This window comes from Lactuca serriola, chromosome 9 (genome assembly GCF_051521515.1).
Source record: "Lactuca serriola cultivar US96UC23 chromosome 9, Lser_US96UC23_V15, whole genome shotgun sequence".
Taxonomy (NCBI): Eukaryota; Viridiplantae; Streptophyta; class Magnoliopsida; order Asterales; family Asteraceae; genus Lactuca; species Lactuca serriola.
The window spans coordinates 68,453,436-68,477,139 of NC_136416.1; the positions used below are offsets into that span (position 1 = coordinate 68,453,436).

The 23,704-nt window shown below is 37.1% G+C and overlaps 1 pseudogene across 1 annotated transcript; it reads right to left on the reverse strand.

Moving 5' to 3' along the window:
- Window positions 1-4,575: 4,575 nt before the first annotated feature.
- On the reverse strand, window positions 4,576-6,229 carry LOC145075103 (NAC domain-containing protein 7-like; annotated as a pseudogene). Its single transcript, XR_013692335.1, has 3 exons — window positions 6,071-6,229; window positions 5,676-5,949; window positions 4,576-5,550 (listed from the first exon to the last, which is right to left on the reverse strand). The product of XR_013692335.1 is annotated as an NAC domain-containing protein 7-like (transcript).
- Between the last annotated feature and the right edge of the window lie 17,475 nt (window positions 6,230-23,704).

Here is a 23,704-nt window from a genome sequence, read left to right on the forward strand (position 1 = left end):
TAATAAACACTCACCTGAAGTGTGAATAAAAATATAATCCTTTTGAAAAATGTTCACCTTCTTTGTCCATTTCCGAACTTGTTCAAAAGATTCCTTAGCCTCAAACATTTGTAGTTGATTTTCATCAAAATCTGCCAGCTTTCTAAAGAAAAAGCTATTGAAGAAATGGATACTTTCATCAGCAGGTTTGATCTTCTTCAGGTAAAAAAAACTAAAACAATAAAACTCAGTTTGATGTTAAAGTCAACAATGGTATCAGTGGTAAACTTCTTTAGATGCAACAGCTGAAAGTCTCTTTTAGATATAGAAATAGAATCATAAAACTCTCTAGTCAGAACTCCATTTAAAATTAAGCTTTTCACTAACTTTTGGAGGAAAATCATATGTCGAACACTGTGAGTCGGAGACCATGGAAAATGGTCGGAATTGGAATCCAATTCCACCCTAAAACCCATGGAGTTCAATTCACATATCCTATATTCTAATTTAGTCCACTTGCAGCTCGTTGAGAAATTTTTTGAAGGCATGGTTCTTTCGATTTCAAGCATGTATATCTTTGAACAAAATCATAATGAAATAAACTAGTGATTAAATTTAGGGATAGTATACGCCAAAGAGACATGAAAGAAGTTGAACAATTGAATCTATATTCATGTTAATTCATCTTGATCGCAACTATAAAAGAATTTGAAAAATTGAAACTAGGAACCCTAAAAACGGAATTCGCATTCTAGATGATTGAATATTCTGCTTTCTGATGAATACCTGAATCTCGGATATAATATGCGGCTTCGAATAAAAACTGGTAATCGATCGATGTAGCATACGACGTTGATCGGCGTTGAACATAGGCGAATAAGTATATGCAATCGGAAGGAAGAAAAGGATGCAAAAAACGTGTCGTATTGGAATTTAGACTAAGGGCATTATTGTCAATTTACAATGTTTTTCTTAATTATAGTGATTTTAGATTATAAAAAACAATTATAAATCAATAAATTTAACAAAAAAAATAGATTTGGGTATATATGATATTAAAATACATGAAGAAGGACAAATACGATATTTAGAATTTAGGCTGGGTAAATATGATATTTAGTTGTTTAGCAAGGGCATATATGAAATTCTGTCCATAATTTATGAAGAAAATGTCTGAATTAAAAAATACTCTCAAAAGAGCGAGTTAATTTATAACTATTAAATACATAATAAACTTTGTATAGATAGATAAACAATAAAAATAGTTTTTATTGGTCTTACATAATTCGAGACCAAAAGCATTTTGAGACTGGATATAAGAATCATAATTTGTGAAGAAAATGTCTGAATTAAAAAAAATGCTAAGCGCATTGTGGCTAAAGTTGTAATTTTGTCTAACAAAATTGAGATATATAGACATTAACCTGGGTCCATTAAGTTTTTCTAATCATTATACTGAACATTATTTCTCATATATATTAATGCATGAGAATTGAGAAGTTTAATGAAATTATGAAATTATGAAATTTAGCGATCTCTCTCTCTCTCTCTCTCTCTCTCTCTCTCTCTCTATATATATATATATATATATATATATATATATATATATATATATATATATATATATATATATTATGTTATAAGTCTAACAAAATAAATAAACCAGTTATCAAAAGTCAAATTCAATTTTAGTTAATTAACCGGTTATCTTATTTGATTATAAGCACTTACAGCATATAATAATGGTATATTTCTTTTATGTGGAATTTGGTATTTTTATTAGTTAATGTAAATTTATTCTACTTTTATCCTAGGATACCTTCTTGCTGGTCAACCTGCATCTTTGTGCCCCCAAAGAGTGCATGAGTGTCCATTAATTCACAAGACAACTCCAATGAGTACTTATGTTGGCTATTCAACACTTCAAATTTGACTTCCCCACCATTTCTTACCTTTTCTATATCCACTTCTATATAGATTTGATATCTATATTCCAAACATACATATCAAATCACTCTAGGTTTGATCCACTTCAATTCTGTCACAAAAAGTACCACTCTCTTCTGTTTCTTCTCTCATTAATTGATTCATTCTCAGCTCCAAGTTCTCCAGCCCCATCATGCATGTTATTTCTTCGTCCCTCGTTGTACGCTCTAATTTACTGCTGATAATAAGTTATTGATCTCCTTGCGTTTCTTATTGTCATGTGCATGTTTTATTTAAGCACTTAATTCATTTGTCCAGTTTAGATAACCATAATCCCCATGCTAAGAAGTTGTGTTTAGTTTGATAATCGAAAATATATTGTTGAGAGCTATGCATATGCTAGTGTGCAAACTACTTGAAAACTGCTCATTTCGCGACTTTATTTGTAGGTAATGCGTTTATATGATTTTCCACTAATGTAGAGCCAGACACCTTGACGTCTGTATTAACGACAGCCGTCTGTCGCTAATGTCTATTGAGTTTTCCCACCCGGCCACACACTCATTAGAGACCCATACATGCTCAGCGTCTACTGTTTATTGACGCCAATTATGGTCGCTAATGCACAAGCTCTGCGAGTAATCTACGTCTTGCTTTCTTGTATGAACGCTACTTGAAATGCTCAGTAGTCGCGTCCTCATTGTCATCATATTCTCCTACAAATCTTATCACTTATTATAATACATGCATGCCAAAATGTAAACTACTTGAATATTAGCAATGGCAATAGTCCTCACTAATGCCGACTTAATGTCCAACAGGCACTCTCACGATGATCAGGCAAGAGTCAAGATCCCGCTTGAGTATATATCTTGGAATTAGACGTACCTATGAGTGTTGTCGCTCATCCGAAGCTTTTTCAAGCTTACGATGGTTACGACTGATATTAATATCTATCTCTGAGTTGCCACTCTTCTTCAGCGACATTCTTCCTGTTGCAAATGCCCCGAAAATGATTTGCCTCGCATCAGGGGTGTTTCCGTGCTCTTTATTACTTCAACCACAACCTTATCACTGAAAACTCCTACTACGCCTACTCATGCTCATGTACACAATTATATTGAGAACTTAATTCTCATTTGATCCCTGTAGCGTCACTAATGCCTAATTTAGCATCGGAACTCATATGTTGCCAAAAATATATTGATGATGTGTTTGGACGTTTTGTAACATTCTTAGTCGTATTATGATTAAAAGCTTGAAATTGGTAACCATTTTAACCGACATCGAGAAACTGGCCAGGCGGAAAAGTTAAGGTATTTTCTAAGCATTTTATATATCTTTTTTTAGATTTTTCCAACTTATTAATTCTATTAATAGCTAGAACGATTATATGGTTCAGTATTGATTTCTGGTTTATTAACATGATAATTTTAGGACATCCATATAACATCATTTTTACCTCAAACTTTTGTTAATCACTGGATTTAACTATTTATAGTTCTATTAAAAAACGATAACCACAATATCCTAGTCTCATGCATACATATAGAATATGAGAGATGTAGGAAGCTATTCCTGTATAAGACCATGCGCAAAAGAAACCAAAAAAAATGGATGATAAGTTTTCCTATAAGTCTCTTGGCTGTTTTAAAATTTTGATTCAATTCTATTACACGAATTACATATATTATACGTGTGTAATTGGTTTTATTACAGGTTAGACATCGATTATAAGTTTTCCTATAACTCCTTTGTTTTTAATAACTACATATTGATATTTATGGGAAAAGCATTTTTTTCGTTGCATTTCTACACTGAATACAAAATTCAAATAGTAAAAGACATTCCATTATTACTTTCAGAAGATTACTTTTAGGACAAGGCAATGTCAAAATTCTGAAAAGAAATTGATAATTTCGCCATCCTTCAAAGGAAAGTTCTGCTGATTGATTGTTGGCATAATCATCATACTCTCTCTCTCTCTCTCTCTCTCTCTCTCTCTCTCTCTCTCTCTCTCTCTCTCTCTCTCTCTCTCTCTCTCTCTCTCTCTCTCTCTCTCTCTCTCTCTCTCTCTCTCTCTCTCTCTCTCTCTCTCTCACACCACACACACACACACACGCACACATCAAACCCTATGTATCCGTCTTTCCGTAGATGCAAACTTTAGCTCTAAGCATACTGCATTTCCTTTTTGAGTACCCTAAAAAAGCTGAATACATATTTGTAAACCACTAAACATATTTCTAAATGTAGAAACCCTAGCTACATACGCATGCATGTTTGTAGCAGTACATGTATCTATGTATGCACATTTCTTCTCCTTTTCCCATGTGTTGTCTCTTACACTAGATATTTGTTGTTGACTCATGACACATCTTTTTGATAACTTCTTGGTTAATACGTGAGGGTTGGTTGTATTTCTTGCATCGTATAGAAGACCCTTTTAGCCAAAGAGAGTTTGCATGATCGTTGTTATATAAATGGAGCACGCACTGAGCAAAAACTGAAAAATCTACTGTAGTTTTCCATCGAGTGCTTCTCAACAATATGATGAATGATATATGATACTCTAAAGCTTGAATAAAGGAAATGTGAAAAACATAAAACAGAGCATGCATGCGTCTGTCAGATCATAAGCAACTTGATAGAGCCCATTACATTTATAACAAATGATGCTTTTATCCCAAGTAATAATTATAAGACACACAACAATTAAGACGACCCCCATGCCTAAAATATACTATTCATCAAACAGTCCCTTGAGTTTTAGTTATGATATCATTAACTTAATTGACACTAATTAATTAGGGGAATATTGTCTTACCAGGTATAAATGTTAATAACGTTACATGTATATATAGCACTTTATATCTTTATTATTTACATAAACAATTCAAATTTGCTTCTATATTTGCAAATTAATAACTTGGAGAAGAACGATCTTTTAATTTCTTCATTTCCACAGATCTATGTGACAACTGGAGATAGAATTTGATGCATCATCTTCTGGCACGCTCAACAGTTCGTGTTCTTGCTTGTTCAGATGTGTGATGAGCTCAGAATTTGATTCTTCATGATCATTGTGTGAATGGAAGATGGGAGTACTGTTCACTTTCACATTCGAGTAGTTATTTTCCTTGCTTGAAACATCACCTTGGCTAAGCAACTGTGATGCGACAAACTTGTCAAGAACTCGCCAATCTGTAACTGAATTGCTTACAATTTTGATCTTGATTATCATGAATATTGTTGTTGTTGTTGTTGTTGTTTTTATCTTGTGTGAGTGAGGATGAGTGATAGTTGATACTTCCAGCCTGGTTTATGTGAACACCATACATGGGCATGGAAGAATTACAGGTGGGGAGCAGTTTTGGACTCTCTAAATAGAGGGAGTTGGAGGAAGTGATCAGGGGTAATCTGGTAATTTTGAAGCTGATCTAGTTCTTTCTTGCAAGAACCATAAGGGTATTGGTAATTATGGTTAACCATGTTCGACTGAGAGTTGTTTTGATTTGGCGAATCAATTTCTGGCATGAACGAGACTTGATGATCATCATACCAAATTGGCGATTCATGTTCACTTGCTCTCCTCATTGTCGGTAATCTTTTCTTGAACACCCTACATACCACCCATCCTTCTTCCTGATTTCGTGATCAAGAGAAGTGAAACAAAGTTAATTGAAAGAATAAAGAACTCCGATCCATTGGTGATATGAAGAAAATTCAATTTGTATTTTTTGTTTTTGAAATAGAGAAAGTTAGTTCACCTGAGTTGTGGTTGCATTTTCATCAGTTCAAGGCGATATTCATGCATTATCCAGTCTGATTTTTGTCCATTGGGAGCACGACCTTTATAAAAGACTAATGTCTTTCTCATCCCAACCAAATCTTGCTTCGAGTAAATTGCCTTATCCCTTCCTGTAGCTTTCCAGAATCCAGCTGTTGTGGCTCTATTCGTGCGAGTTCCAGTTGGATATTTCTTATCTTTATGACTAAAAAAATACCATTCGTTTTGTTCTTCGGTGCCTAAGCTGCACAGCTCTATATTTAAACTTGAAAATTAGCATTATGTATGTAGCTAGAATATATACATTAACATATGGTTGTTAAAAATTATTTGAGTCTAAAGAATGAGTATTTATACTCATTTAAATATGTCTACCTTGAAGATCCCATGGCTCGATTTTGTAAAGATCGATATCTCTAATGACATCTAGATCGATCCTTCTTGAGTTGATCTTTTTCCTAAGGTAGTAATCAACAAGTTCTTCATCGGTTGGATGGAACCGAAACCAGGAGGTACATGTGAAAAAGTGTTCATATCTCCTCGATCTTATAGAAATAGAACCTGCATGCATGCAATCCAATTTGATTTGATCGATCAATTTAGTTTTCGAAAAAAAAATAATACTGTACATAAAAGATATTGTATTTGATCTGATCAGTATAATAATATTTCTTCAATTTAGTTTTTGGTTCAAGTCTAGTACTGAAATTGAACCATTTGCAGGCTCCGCTAATTAATGCGATCTATTTTATTTTGTATGATCAGCAATTTGTTAAATGTAAATATGGTTAACTAAATACAGCAAATATATAACGCATTACTAAACAAAAGTAAGTTCTGCATTGTATGGTGTAACTTACAACTATGCTTTTTTGATCAGTTAATGTAAATTTTATAAGAAAGAACAAGAAGAAACCCCGAGAGAAGAAGGGAAGCGATTGTTTTTCGAAGATATAAGAATCAACATGTTGGTAGATGCGAGTAATGATGAGAATTTTCTAGAACTTCAGAAAAAGTAGATCTCTCAGTACTCCATATTTGATCCAATGCTTGTATTTGAAGGGACATGAAGTTTAACATCCGAACTATATGTACATGAAAAAACTAATTAAAGCTGGTGGGATATTTCATGACTCATGAAAATTCAAGATCGATCCCTAGCTACAAAAGTCCAAAGGTCCTGGATATGATGATCAGGGATGAAATCTCTTTCTTTAAAATTACAATGTTAATCAAGAATGAAAGCCTTAGTTTCTGCTGCAATCTTCCCACTCTCTCTCTCTCTCTCTCTCTCTCTCTCTCATGAAAGCAAATAACAATGCTAACTCTATAACATCCTTAAATATAGAAACAAGACATGTAATAAGAGAAGAATAGAAGGGGAATTCGTATTTTGAAGTGAAAATATAAATATTTAAGAAAAGAAATACATGCATTATATGTACTTTGATGTTAAAGATTATACATGCTTAAGAATTTTTTTGATCAAAACAAGGCAACGTTACTCTAAATATAGTTCCCGAAATTTAAGATGAAGATATCTTAGACCATTTGAATCAATTATGTTACATCGTGTTATATATGCTTAAGAACAAAGTGCAAAAGAGAAAATATTTAAACTTCAAGTCTATAACATACTTAACTAAAAAACCGGCCGATTCATTTGAGTCTTTCAGTCTACATAGAAAAATTTTATGTGGCATATCGATCATCCATGATGAGTTATTGTTCATGATAACAAACACCTTAATCCAGGAAATATAACATACTTCGAAAAGAACAAGAAAAGTGAAGTAATGTTAGAAGGTATATTGAGACTTGGAACTGTGATAATCGGGTATTGTATGTGATAAAGGACGCAGATTTTCCCCACAACAAACATGCAGATATATCTATATCCAATATCCAATTATAGAAGGAGACGGAGTGTTTTTTTTAATGATCACAGAAATACTGCAAGCTTAATTGATCCATCCTCGGTTATAATAAAGAAAAAGATGGAGGATAGAGCATGCGAATCGATCCATTGTGGTGAAATTCAATTGGAGAGGTAATAATTAATCAAAACTCATAATTCTAGCAGACACACGCACAAAGGTGGCACTAATTTGTGTTGACATACTTTTTCGCACTGTAGTATATATAATCTCTTGTTCATATACACAATGAGCATGCTGTAAGATCAATCATTGTTCTAGTAATATATCATAAAATAATTCAAAAAAACTTATTTTGAAAGACCCTTAATGAAGCGAGTCCATACCGATTGTTCTTGATAAGTTATTCAAGAATGAAAGCTTCTAGAGAGAGATATCGATAGCAATAGAGATCTGATGTCCGTTTCATGAAGATTGATGAAGAATTGAATTAGTAATTATGGTTTCGATGAATTGAAGTAGGGAAGCTCCACACATGCAGGAACAAACTGGGGACGAATTAAAGACGGAAGACAAGACGATTAAGGTTGTCTGATCTTGGGAATTGAAGCCGATGTGAAGCATTTGATTCAAGCGGAAGAAGCTAAAAAGGGAAAGATGAAAAGGGTCCAATGGGAAAATGCCATAGAAATAGGGTTATATAGGACAAAACAAACAAGAACAACATCAAGAGACAAGAGAGAGAAACAAAACCCTAATGATGAGAGATGATGGCTTATGGGTAAGTAAAGGCCAAGAGAGAGCTAGAGGGACAGAGAGTGGGAAAGAGAGAGCTAGAGAGAGAAAGAGTGGGGAGAGAGAGAGAGAGAGAGAGAGAGAAGAGAGAGAGAGAAGAGAGAGAGAGAGAGAGAGAGAGAGAGAGAGAGAGAGAGAGAGAGAGAGAGAGAGAGAGAGAGAGAGAGAGAGAGAGAGAGAGAGAGAGTTGGGTGATTGTTATTTCAAAAAAGTGTAAGTTGTCTTTGTCTCAGGGTCGGGATAGGGCTAAATTGGTGGGGAAGATTTTTGCGGGTAAATTTATATGCCACCCACCCGCTACTGACGAAGACCCTAACTGTGTGTTTTGCTTATTTTCACTTCTCATTTGGTTTTTTTCTCAATTATTTTTCGCTAAATATCTAATTAACGTTTGATCAACAGCTTCAAATTAAATAATTCATTTCATAACATTTTGTTAATGTAAAGCAAAGGTATCAAGCTTATTATAATGTTAGAATGTAAACTAATCCTCTTTTAATGTTTTTTTTTTTACTTCTTCAGTTTCATATGTTTATTTTTTAATTTATCCCAAAATAATAACATATTTTTAAAAATAAATATATTTTTTATTTAAATACATTCAATATTAGTTTACCTATCATGAAATAAAATGCAACAAAAGGATAAAACTGTCATTTAATTAAATAAAATTAATGGTACTTAATGTCTTTTTTAATTTGTGTGTTTTTTGTCTGTAGACAATAATTTTGATACGAAGGGAGTAAAAAGAACATAAACTTTGATATATTAATGGAAAATGTTGCTTCATTTTATTCAAAATCTAGCTAGATGAGTTTATGATTATATCGATGGATATTTTTTTTGTCTTTTTTTGAACAATCAAGAAATATATTAACAAAAATGAGCTAGCAAATAGTTAGGAATAAAGAAATGACTCGGATTCGGCAAATGTATTACAACTTCAATCAAATTTATTTTTTCTCATTAAGTTTTCCAATGAAAATACAACCCATGAACATCATCCACCAAGAGCTTATGAGACTATGTATGATTCTTAAAGACCTTGGAGTTATTTTGCTTCCAAATCACCTAATGAAAAACTTATAGACTATACAACTTCAATAATTAGACCTCAGGTGGGTAAAGAGTCTACCTGTAGCAGCTACAGGTAGAAAGAAATCGATATCTTCGAACTTCTTGGGCAGAGACTTCCACAAAATGGTGACAATAATCCATAACTTCCTGGTTGAATCATAGCACAATCGAAACAACTCAGTTTCGACGAATGGATTATTTGTGGCGTAAGTGTAACTAAACCTATTGCTCAAGGGTTTAAAAGTTTCTTTGAAAAGACTATTATTAATCAAAATGAAAATAACTATTTGATGGATTTTGAGCATTACAACATCCTATGTGATCATGCAACCCTAATTGCTTTGGATCTAAGTTTTTCTCTATTGAACATGCAAATACAAAGTCCAATGCAATAACCCTAGATCTAGCAGATACAATTCGAAATTAACATATGATATTAGGGTTATGAAGTTACCTTGTTTGTTATATAGTAATAACAAATATAATCCATGCTTGATCTTGACTTTGAAAGCCTAGTTCCCCAAGTGTTGCACCTCTAATGGAGTCACAAACACCCAATGTAAAGAATAACTTAGGAGAGAGGTGAAAATCGGCTACTCTAGGGTTTCATAAAGCTTAGGCCGAATATCCCATAGTTGACGGTTCCTTATATAGATGTGTGGGCTGCTAGGGTTTCTGGAGGAAACCCTAACTCCTGCTTAAGGCATAAGCAACCCATGGACCTCCACTTTAGAGCCCTTGGACGAAATCTATAGGGCTTCCCTATAGAATTTCTTCCACTCTACTCTATGGAGTCCATCAACCTAGTTTTGCAACTGTCAGTGATTTGCAAAACCAGTCCCTCCATTATTAATCAGTTTATTTAATCCCAAAATTAATATCAAATTAATTTCCGATTAATTACTAATTAATAATATGATTTCCAAATAATATATTAATCTTATAATATATTAATAAAATCATTCTGAGTACCAATTTATTATCCATATAATAAATCCTACTCTCTCTCTCTTTTTCTCTCCATTGGTCATCCTATCAAGTTGCATGAGTGAAGGCAACCCAAAAGGACCATGCTCATAATCAAATCAAGTATATACCAAATATAGTTATGGCTTAAACACATAATCAAACACTATCGACATTTTGTTGGGGATAAAGATAAGGATTTGAAATGGAAGACAAGATAGACCAAATTTAAATCTTTTATTTGTATATGATAATACGTTAGCCAACTTCTGAATCAATATATTGACTTATATATACAAGACCAGAAACAATTGCGTATATCCCAACCATCACACCGTTTCATGAGCCAATATAATGGTTCATATGTAACTGCATTTTTAACAGAACTAACATAAAATACTAGCAATAACTAACATATTTAACAGACATTAACATACCAACTAACAATCTAGGTTACTTTTCCATATTCCCCCTTAACCTAGATTACCAGAAGCATTCATCATCATTCCTGACTTTTCCATGAAGATTATCATCTATGGGTACATTCATCATCACCTTGTTTCTTTTTACAAGGTCATCATCATCCTTATACCATTCACCAACCACTAGAGTTTCGATTTCCTCCATTTCCATGAATATTGTGTCCCCTTCCTTTGTTTCATTTATGAATTTAGCGTCTTCTCTTTCATCCTCTTTGTGTTTCTTGTAATGCTTCATAATGTGTCCATATTTGTGGCAGTAATAACATTTAGTTTCAGATAAGGGTAATACATCTTCTTTAGCTTGGTTTTGAAGATACTTGAAAAGCTTTTTCTATAGAGTCGTCATCAAAGATCCTCATACGAAATTCATGGGATTGAAGTATCCCTAAGAGATTTTCTAATAATAAAGCAGATAAATCTTTGATTCTTCCACTACTACAACCACATATTCGAATTTACATGTGAGGCTCCGTAGTATCTTCTGAACAACCCACTTCTCTTCAATATCTTCCACATTCAATCTCATTTGATTCATCAAGGTAATCACCCGATTGTAAAACTCTTATAAGATTTCTGATTCTTTCATTATTAAACCATCAAACTCACACTGCAAGGTCTGCAAACGGACTAATTTGACCCTATCTTGTCCCTTATATGTGTTATGCAATGCATCCTAGGCTTCCTTCGAAGATTTTGACCCTGATATCCTTTCAAAGATAGGATCATCAATTGACTGGTAAATCATAAATAATACCTTCTTGTCCTTCTTTTCTAATTCCTTTAAATCCTTTTCTTGTTGTGTAGTGGGATTCTATGGTTGATAGATGCCTTTATCCACGATGCTCCATAGATCCAAAGATTCATATAGAACCTTCATCTGGATACTCCAGTGATGATAATTTTTACCATTCAATCGTGGTAATTGGGTTTGATAAAGATTGTTGTTGTAGCCATCTTTAAGGAATGAAATAAGATATCTTTGATTTAGAATTGGCGACTCTGATACTACTTTGTTTGGGATAAAGATAAGGATTTGAAATGGAAGATAAGATACACCAAATTTAAATCTTTTATTTATATATGATAATACTTTAACCAACTTCCTAATCAATACATTGACTTTTATATACTAGACCAGAAACAATTGAGTATATCCCAACCATTACAATGTTTCATGAACCAATACAATGGTTCATATGTTACTGCCTTTTTAACAGAACTAACATAAAATACTAATAGTAATGAGCATATTTAACAGACATTAACATACCAACTAGCAATCTAGGTTACTTTTCAACACATTTACCACCAAAGGCTCAAATATGTAGATTCTAAGATAATGATAGAAAATAAAAGATAATTTCAAAACACCTAAGGATAAAATCAAAAGTAACAGAAAAACTAATAACCAATTAGATAGGACTAAAGTTGGAAATGTCATGTTATGCATTAGGTCTCCTTAGGTAAGAAAATATTTGCCTTTGAATCTAGACTTGTGCTTTCCCCTTTGTAAGGAACAAGATCCTTAACATAGAAGACATTTGCAGTCTTGAGGTGTGATGGAAGCTCCATCTGGTATTCATTGGGGTTTATGCGTTCCAAAACCAGAACAAATCAAATTTTATGGGAACGTAGTTTGTTATACTTGTATAGGGGGAAACAATCCTTCATGGACCACCTGTACAAAGTTGCCTGGGAAAAATAGAACATCTCACCAATTTGCTTTTGGTGGGCTAGATTGATAATTCTGAATGAAAGTTGAGACTCTTACCTTCGTTCATGTGCAAAAAATGAAGAAATGTAACACTCGTTTTCTAGGATAGACCGTTGTAGGGCCTGAGATATTGAAATAAAGGTTTTTCACAAACAAAACCATATGTCACTACGTGGAGGTTGGAGCACCACGACATGACATGCCAAATTCATGAATGCATATCTAGGAAGGCTGCCACGACGTGACGAGTGGAAAGCCACAAAGTGGCAGCAATTGTAGCCCAAGCCCATGATCTTTTAGGGTTTTTTTTTTTCCGTATTTAAGTCCCTAAACTCAAGGTTTAGCGCATCCTCTTCAGCCTTTAACCCTTTCAATGAAACCCTAGCCTCCACTTTTGAGTTCTTGAGCTTTTGGTGGTGTTTTTGATGTTTTGAAGGAGGAGGAAGCATCCTTGGTGCATAGATCCAGCTTGCAAGTCTCATCATCATCTTCTAGCACTTACTTTGGTCCTTTGTGGGTGCTCAAGTTCCAAGCTTTACATCTTATGCTTCTAGATCTAGGATTTTTGTGCATTCTCTCCATGTTTGAGAGAGTTTGAGTGGTTTGGTTCCATAAAGTTGGAAAGTTTATGGATCCTTGAGATCCTTGGTTCCATAAAGTTGGAAAGTTTAACCCATCAAAGTGAGCGCTTCGTGTTATCGAAGTCCTGATACTGAAAAGCCCGACTGGCTCCTCCCCCTGCCGCCCTTACAACTGTTGTAGCTGTTGCGGTAGCCATCTCAGCAGTGGTTGCATAACGCTCATCAAAGTACTCAACCATGGCGGTATTAATAGACCCAAACATCTACGGAAACCATTCCCGGAACAGAGTAACAACCTCATCATGCAGGATTTCTCGAATCCTGGCATCCAGCTCATCCTACCTCATCTGACTAATGACCTCGGGCACTGCTGGTCCCTCCTGACCGCCATCTCCTGATCTTTTCGGGATCTAGTCACAAATCGTCTAGTAACCACAATGCTGAAAATACACCAAGAAGATATCAGACATTCCATATAATAATCCGAGAACCAACTCCCTACAAAGCCATAGGGATTGTGGGTGTTCAAGTTCCAAGCTTTATGTTTTATGCTTCTAGATATAGGATTCTTGTGCATTCTCTCCAAGTTTGGGACAGTTTGAGTGGTTGGATTCCATAAATTTGGAAACTTTATGGATCCTTGAGGTCCTTTTAAGGCTTAGTGTTCAAGATCTATGATTTGGTTAGGTTTTGGATCATGCATGAGATTTTTCACCTCACTTCCTCAATTTTGATGACTTAACTTCGGAAAAGACTTCATGGTGAGGATTGATCATTGATTTGTTTTGACTAGTTTGATTTTGGGTCAAACTTAAAGGAATTAGGTGATTAATTAAGGTCCTCCTTTGTTTGGTGCTAGCAGGTTCGCAGAAGCGATCGGTACAGGGAGTGAGGATGTTATTGTGTTTCCTTGGTTCTTTGATTTAGGCGAGTTTCCTTAGTATACTGTGACATCCCCAAAATCACGGCCAGAAAAGACCGGTTTGTTTATGCTTTGTTTAAAAATCAGAGTAACATTTTAAATAAAAGTGTTGCGAAATTTGTCCCAAAACAAAATATGATAAAGATTTATCAAAAGCATTTCCATAGAAATGTATTTCATTAAAAGACTTGGGATGTCATGTTTGTACAGATCAAAAGCATAAACAGTACAATATAAGCCTTTACTACATTATTTCATATCTACAGGCCTATATCCGTAATCCCTCGTCCAAACATCATAACTATGCTCAAGCGCCACTACCTGTAATACATAAAACTGAGTGGGTCAGGCTTGGGAGCCTGGTGAGCACATAGGGTTTTCAACCCACAATAAATAAGTTTATTAACTTCATTAAATTAAACAAACCCGATTACCCGTTCCCGTTATCCTCACATTACGTCCCTAAGCATCTATCATAAGGGACCTATCCTAAGGATTATCATCGGGATGGACACTACTGCTAAGGGGATTTCTCAGCTATAAATGTCCTTAAGGCAACCATGTGGGGGATGGAGTACATCTGGTGAGCACACAGTTCAAATAAACACCTACATGTTGCGAGCGTGCTAGTGTTCCACTGGACTGTCTAGAATAGTCCGTGGTCGTCATCTATACTCTGCTAGATGACTGGATCATCAATAACATCTATAACGAGGCCTCTCATCGTTTTATCTTGTCACACAGCAACTATTACATCTACCCATGTTTTACCCAACACATTTTGTAGATATAAAATACATATACAGTTTAAATCATTGAAAACATGTATAAAACGTTCATCCAGCATAGATAGCAAGTATTCAGATAATATGCACACATAGCACGTAATTTATATAAAATACTTCATATCTATGTGTAAGCTGAAAGTAACTATGCACTCACTTGTTAAAGTGATGATTCCAAAATCGGGCAGCGCTTGCTTCTAACGATTCTATTTTCCTTCGACGAAACCTAGCATTATTATCGCTAAATTTTAGTCTAATATTTACCGTGACCAACTATTAGTCTTAGTATTATTATTATTATTATATAAGCGTTAAACAATATTTTCCAACCACTATGTACAGACAGGGGCCAGACATAAAACACCGAAGGGCAGGACCATTTTGGCATATAGCACTTCTGAAATCCAACAACCCTATGCGGCCCTTTAAACCAGATTCCCCGTACCGTGAGTAGTTAAAAAAATATTATAACGACACTTATATAAGTTATAATAATAGCTCAAATATTTATTATAAGTTCATAATAACAATACTAATTTTAAATATAAGCTATATTAAAATAAGGTAAGCATAACTTACTTACAAGGGGGTTTTAGCTAGGAGTCGGGCTCTGCAGGGGCAGAAATTCGTCGCTGAATCTTTCTAAGAAAGATTTGTGCAGCGCTTCAGCGCTCACTTTACTATACTAAACTACAGAAAGAGAAGTCGAATCACGAGGGACCGAAATGCTCGGGGGATAAGGAGAGAAAGACTCTTGAATCAAGAGAATGGTGCAAGAAATATGAGAGCCCAAGGCTCTTATTTATATTAATTGAATTTTCAAAAACTACCCTCCATAATTACTTAATGACCTTTTAGTTATATAAACAACTAAATACCCCTCTATAATACTATTTTAAATGGATTTAATGATATTTATACTAAACTAATGTCGAAAGAACTCAACATTAGTCTTATAATGACCGCATCGTCGATACCTTTCTAATGATATATACATATGTATATATATGTATACGTATATATGATTTATATTTTATTTTAATACGTAAATATGCTATTATATTTTATAACTCGTTCATACGAACTCCGTTTTTGACGTTTTTTATATCCACGCGCAGGCGGGAACGTACCCTACAACTTTCGTTTAGACTCCGTCGGCTAATTTTGAATTTATTTTTAAAGTTATATTTTTAACAGGCCGGGACATGATTGGTCCGTTAAAATCTCATAACTTCTTCATCCGATGTCCATTTTTGTCTGTCTTTTTATCGTTACGCTACTAATAACGAGATATTCGATTCTCGTTTAGGTTGTGTCGGCTAAAAATCAATCGATCTAAAATTCGAATTTCGGGCTGTACACCGCTAATCCGAAACTTCGAAAAATCATAACTTCTTCATACGAAGTCAGATTTGGGCGTTCTTTTTATCGATGTTCTTAGTTTAACATATTCTACGACTTTCGTTTAGAGAGCTAAGGCTAAATCTCGCTCTATCATAAATTTACTATTTACACTTTCCGGTGCCGTGCCGGTTCCGATGCAAAACTTCGACGGGTCATAACTTCTTCGTTATAACTCGGATTTCGGCGTTCTTTATATGTACGGAAACCTTGTGACATATTCTACAACTTGGTTAAGATTATTTACTCTAAATAATCTTTTTGTCGAAAAGTCATTTTCGACCCCTATTGCCTCTAAATTGACTAGCCCAGATCTGCGGGCATTATATATACTATGTATTACAATGTATATCCTTGATATGAGGATATCAGAGTAGTGGTATGTTGGTTAGAGTATCAGTAGGTTGGTGATCATCTAGTGGAGTGCTCCAGGGGTTGTATGTAGTCACGTAGGATAGCCTGAGAACTCTTGATCAAGGCTTTCTTCCCTGTTCTTTTTTTGGTTGTGGATCCAGAGTGGGATTACATGTTCAAATGTCTATCTCACCTCTTGTTACATGTAGTTATGCATTCCTTGGAGATATGTAATAGTGGCGTAGGGTACTATATGAGGGATATTATGTTGTAGTGATCTGTTAAATTGGTAGATCTATATGATTATATGCGTTTGTTAGTAATTTTTTGTTTATTTTCATATGTCGACATATTATGGGTGATTGGGTCCAGGAGGTCCTGCTTTATGTTGTAGGTCAAGATATATGGGCGGTCCATTGTACTTTAGGCCTTGCGAGGCAGTCTAGTCTTAATATAGGCCTAAGGAGTGGTCTAGCTATTATAGGCCTTATGAGGCGGGCCAATCAGACTGTAGCTTCAGGTGCAGTCCAAGCATATTATAGACCTTACGAGGCAGGCCATACATACCGAAGGCTCATATGTGTACATGCATTGTATGTATATTGTGGTGTGTGGTATTTTAAGGGAACTCACTATAATTTGGCTTAGATTTGTGGATTATATGTTTTTCTGGTACCATTGATGATTGCGAGAAGGAGAAGGCGTGACTATATACATACACCAGTACCAATGGAGATTCAACAATATTTATATTACTCTGATTTAAAAAAAAAACTATACTTTTAGAACAATGGGTTCTCATAACTTGGGTTTTATGTAAATGATGATTTTTACCTTATTTAAAATGAAAAATTTTGTTATGAAAAATGGGACGTTACAAGTTGGTATTAGAGCCCTGGTTTGAGGGAATTGGAAGAACACTAGTGTGAATCCAAATTCAAACTAGGATCTGAGAATTTTCACAAAACGTTTTTGAAAAAGAAATTTTAATAAAACAGTTGGTTTAGAGACATGGGCTCGATCTCATATCATGTTCTTTCTTGATTGTTGGCTTGGATCATGAACACGGACCTTTAAATCTACCTCAGTTTTATAAGGAGATGTGATGTGTACAATCAGCCATAGTCCAAACAGAAAAGTGATACCCAAAATACTCATACTTGTAATAGATGTTGAATTTGAACTTGTTGATATGTGAAGTGTTAGAAATGCATGCTAGTGGATAGGCTAAGAATCCCTCCAGGAACTGTATGATAGTATTGTCTGACTTCTATGATGCCTTATATCCAGGGATTTTCTTGTTATGTGCTACTTGATTATGTTATTTCTAGGTGTAGGTTGTATAGTTGTATATGATTACGATTATATAGCCCTAGAATGGTTGACTTAGCCTTATTTCTTGTTCCTTGTGTGGTTGTGGACTTAGTTTAGATTCATTTATTCGACAAGCTATTTGATCATGTAATGTGTACAACTTGCATGCACAAGGAAACCAGTGATGTCGATGGAGATTTTTGCAGTGCAGGAACATGTTTGAAGAGTATCCTAGTAGGAGCACCTAGGAAGTTAGTTGCAGATCTTAGGAGCAGGTGGGTGCTAGTACACCTAAGGGTGGTCTAGCGCAGTGACTTGTGACCTTGAGGTGAATCCTGAGTCGACTATGGATAGGTGTGGAAGTTAGTATGGGCTCGTACAACTAAAAGCACAGGATTCGTATAATAATCATAAGTAATCTCAAGGCTACTAAGGAACTAATAGGCAAAGACATAGTGTGTTTATGCATTATTAGGGGAAAAATAAATAGTGCTCTAGTTAGTTTGTGTTAGAATTTTCTCTTTGTGTTGGCCGCATTTGAATGATTCATATATTCCAAGTGGGGGAGAGTAGTATTTTGTAACGGAAGGAATTTATGCCAAAATGCAGTTTTAAGCCAGATTGCTCAAGTTCATGAATTTCGTGTAAATGCTAAATGTAACACCCATAAAAATCATGCCAATTTAAAACTTTTTAAATCATTCAAAAACCAATAATTATTACAAATTTGTTTTCCAAATGATTTCATGTCAGAGTATCCCAAAATCAAATCATAAAAATATAAGGAGGTGCGCGATCATGCCTTCGCCTTCCTACGATCATCAGAAGTACCTGATAAAAAATCGACAACTGTAAGCCCCGAAGCTTAGTGAGTTCCCCCAAAATACCAATGCCATATAAATCATATCAATATCATATAAACAAACAACATGCATAATGAGCCATCAGCCTGACTGGACCGCCTGGCAGGGCCATCAGTCTATTTGGACTACTCTCCGAGCCATCGAAATGTTTGAACCGCCTCTCAGAGCCTTCAGCCTATCCGGACCGCTCGTCGGGCCTTCGGCCTAACTAGTATGCCCTCCCGGGCTTGCAATCTATCCGGTCTGCCCTGAGTATGTTGGCCTTCAACACAAAGCAAGTCCGCCTCAACCCAAGCCTCAAATAAAAAAAATCATGTGCACATAAATATCATACGCTAGCATATATAACATTCAAACCGATCTAACATATTACTAATCATAGCATCATCCTATATACTAGGATACAGACCTAACAAGTCACTAACATAGCATCATCCTATAGACCAGGATACCGAACTAACAGGTTACTAGCATAGCATCATCCTATATACCAAGATACCGACCTAACATGTCACTAGCATATCAAGATACAATAAACCTGGATACAAATTTGAAAAGGGCTGGTATTGGTGCCTTCGACCCTGTTAGTATAGTGAGGACAACTCACCTCACAAGTAGCTCGGGATGATAAATGTCAAACTTCCAAATACAGCTCCAAACTCAATCACCTACATCCACCAATGATCCACTTTCATAAATTCCTAAATTATTAAAATACCCCTAGAAGTCAAACTGGTCAACCCTTGGTCAAAGTCAACGGTCAAGGTCAAAAGTCCATGTTGACCCAGCTCGTCGTGTGTAGTCCACTGACTCGTCGAGTTCCTTAAGAACTCGGGAAACCGTGAAAACCCCAGTTGACTCGCCGAGTTTCCATACAACTCGTCGAGTCCATGTGGTTTCCATAATTTCGGGAAAAAACCCTAAGTAACTCATTGAGTCATCTCACTAACTTGCCGAGTCCATGCAAAAACCAACAACGGCCAATCTACATCTGAATCATCGAGTTGACCATGCAACTCGTCGTGTCCCTTCAATTAATTTCTCATTAAGACGTATTTACGGTATCCCAAAGCTCAAAATTGTAGATCTAGCTTCCTAAGGCATAGTTACCACGTAAAGTTGCAAACTTTATGTGTATGCAAGGTCTTAAAGGCCAAAACCAAGCTAAAGAAGGAAATTTAGGTAAGGAGAAGGCCATAACTTGCTAAAGACTAGAACTTTATGACTATAAGGGACTATAGGTGTCCAGATCTGAAGTTACAACTTCAGATCATGCCCAAAACCAGAAATAACTCCACAACGAACTAGAAATAGCCCTAAACCTTTTGATGAAGAGATCTCGTTAGAGAGAAGCCAAGGTAATGACTTGTTAGCTTAAATATGATGTTAGGATGAAGTAGAAATCACATCCACAGGCTTCTCCTTGCTCCAAGGTCCTTAGAGTTCAAGATCTATTTACAAAATCCACGTTCCAAGCTTCTTAACACACAAAAATGGAGAGTAGACGTGATTAGGGTTTTCTGAGCTCAAGGGGGACGGTAAGGGAGGCAGAGGGATGCTAATGGCCCTTTAAATAGGGTGTAAAACCCTGTAAATTTGTGTTTCATTTTCCAGCTCCTACTCGTCGAGTTGGGCTCCTCCAAATCGTCGAGTAGACCTCCTAAATCACGCGGCTTGATCGACTTTTACACAAAAAGTTGGGGCATCCAACTCATCGAGTATGTCTAATAATGTGAATATAAGCTTGAATTTTTATACATAGGAGTCGGGGTGTTACAATTATCCCCCACTTGAACTAGACATTGTCCTTGAAGTCTGTTGCGGTAAATAACTCAGGGTAATGCTCCCGCATATCTGCCTCCAGCTCCTAATTCCACTCGGATCTCCTCCGGTGCTGCCATTGTACCTTTACCAAAGGTACTTCCTTGTTCCGTAAAACCTTCACTTTCCTCTCAAGAACAACCACTGACCTCTTCACGTAATTTAGGTGCTCGTCGACCTGTATATCGTCTGATGATATCACGGCCTCCTCATTTAATATGCACTTTCGCAACTGTGACACATGGAAAGTGTTATGGATGTGACTAAGCTACTCGGGGAGATCCAGTCCATACGCTACCTCGCCAACCCTGCTAATGATCCTGAATGCCCCAATGTATCAGGGACCCAATTTCCCCCTCTTCCTGGAGCGAATCACACCCTTCCAAGGTGAGACCATCAGTAATACCATGTCTCCCACCTGGAACTCCAACTCAGATCTGCGTCTGTTGGCGTAACTCTTTTGCCGAATCTAAGCGGTATGCATCCATTGTCTGATGTGCTGAATCCTCTCAGTAGTTTGTAGAACTACATATGTCCGTCCCATCACCCTGTGAACGATCTCACCCTAATATACTAGGGTGTGACATCTCCGTCCATATAAGATCTCATATCGTGGAGCACCAATATTGGAATGAAAGTTGTTGTTGTAGGATAATTCTGCAAGGGGTAGGTAGGAGTTCCAGCTCCCACCGAAGTCAATAACACAGTCTCTCACCATATCCTCGAGACTGTGTATGGTCCGCTCATTCTAGCAATCTGTGTGCAGATGATAAGTTGTACTAAAGTGCAGCCGTGTGCCCAGTTCCTCATGGAAATTCTGCTAGAAACGGGAGGTGAACCGAACATCGCGGTCTGAGACAATAGAGACCGGCACCCCATGGCGAGCAACCATCTCGCGGATATACAAGTTGGCCAGCTTCTCGGCCATTGAACTCTCCCGTATTGCTAAAAAGTGGGCGCTCTTGGTCAATAGATCCACGATGACCCATATAGCATGATATCCTTCGTCGTCCTCGGCAGCTTGGTGATGAAATCCATCGTGATCTGCTTCTATTTCCACATGGGAATCTCCAGAGGTTGCAGTTGACCATGCGGCCTCTGATGCTCGGCCTTGACCATCCGGCAGTTCAACACCTCTCAACGTACCATGCGATCTCCCTCGTCATGCATGACCACTAGTAACTTAGTCGCAAATCCCGGTACATCCTGGTGGCCCCCATGTGAATAGAGAAGCGAGACTTATGATCCTCCTACAGAATAATCTGGCTAACCCCACTAGACATCATAACCCAGACCCGACCGCAACAGGTCAACAATCCCCGACTATCCTGCACAAACCGGGTGTTCTCACCCCTAATCCTCTCAAGCTTCCAATTCTCCTGTCACATACCCTCATCCTGAACTTCCCTGATCAAACTCACCAGTAGAGAATCCATTGATATCCTCATACATTTCGTTGGAGTAGAAGATCCAACTGACTTGCAGTAAGAGCGTCTACAACCACGTTCGCTTTACCTGGATGGTAAAGGAAATTGCAGCCATAATCCTTGACAACGTCAAGCCACCTACGTTGTCTCATGTTCAGGTCCAGTTGATCCGTGATGTGCCTCAGACTCTTGTGGTCCGTGTATATGGTACAACGGACCCCATAGAGGTAATGTCTCCAAATCTTGAGAGCGAATACCGCCGCTCCCAACTCCAAATCATGAGTAGGGTATCTTGTCTCGTGCGGCTTCAACTGTCGCGACTCGTATGCTATCACTTGTCCTCTCTGCATGAGGATCGCTCCCAGTCCCGTGATGGATGCATCACAGAACACTACAAAATCCTCAACTCACTTCGGGAGAGTCAAGACTGGATCCTCACAAAGTCGCTATCTGAGGGTCTCAAATGCTCTCTGCTGCTCAGGGACCCACCGGAAATCCACTCCCTTCCTCGTCAGACGAGTAAGGGGTACTACAATCTTGGAGAAATCCTATATGAATATTTGGTAGTACCCTGCCAATCCCAAGAAGCTCCTGATATCCGAAGGAGATTTCGGAACCTCCCACTGCATAACCGCCTCGATTTTGGTCAGATCGACCAAAATCCCCTCCTGGTTAATGAGATGTCTAAGGAACTGAACCTCTCATAACCAAAACTCACACTTTGAGAACTTGGCATAAAGCCGATCTCACCTCAAAACTCCCAATAGTTTCCGAAGATGCTCCTCATGCTGCTCTCGCGTCTTAGAGTACACTAAGATATTGTCTATGAACATGATGACTGAGCGATCGAGCATCGGTCTGCGGACCCGATTCATCAGGTCCATGAGCACCGTCAGTGTGTTGGTGAGCCCAAACGGCATCACCATGAATTTGTAATGCCCATAACGACTCTGGAAGGCGGTCTTATCCACGTCCTCCTCCCTAACCCTGAACTGATGGTACCCAGACCTCAGGTCTATCTTGGAGAACTAAGATGCCCCCTGCAACTGATCGAAAAGAGCATCTATCCTCGGGAGTGGATAACGGTTCTTCACCGTCAACTTGTTCAACTCCCGATAGTCGATGCACATCCAGTTTGAACCATCCTTCTTCCTGACGAAGAGAATCAGCGCTCCCCAAGGAGAATTGCTTGGACGAATGAACTGCTTTCCCAGCAGAACCTGCAGTTGTGATGACAGATCCTGCATCTCTAGTGGTGCCAACCGGTACGACGCCTTGGCGATAGGGGCCACACCTGGCACTAGGTCGATCCCAAACTCAACCTGCCTCTCCGGAGGCACTCTGGGTAACTCCTCCGGAAACACGTCAGCAAACTCCCTAACTACTAGAACCTCTGAAACCGTGGTCTGATCCCTAACCCACGTATCTACCACGTACACTAGATAACCCACACATGCATGCTGAATATACTGTCGAGCCCTTGTGGCTGAGCAGAACCCTGAACCCGACCTAGTGCCCTCACTGAAGATAACCAATTCTCCCCCACTTGGGGTTCGAACTACCACCCGCTGACTCTCGTAGTCGATCATGGCACCGAAGTGACTAAGACAAACCATACCCACAATCACAC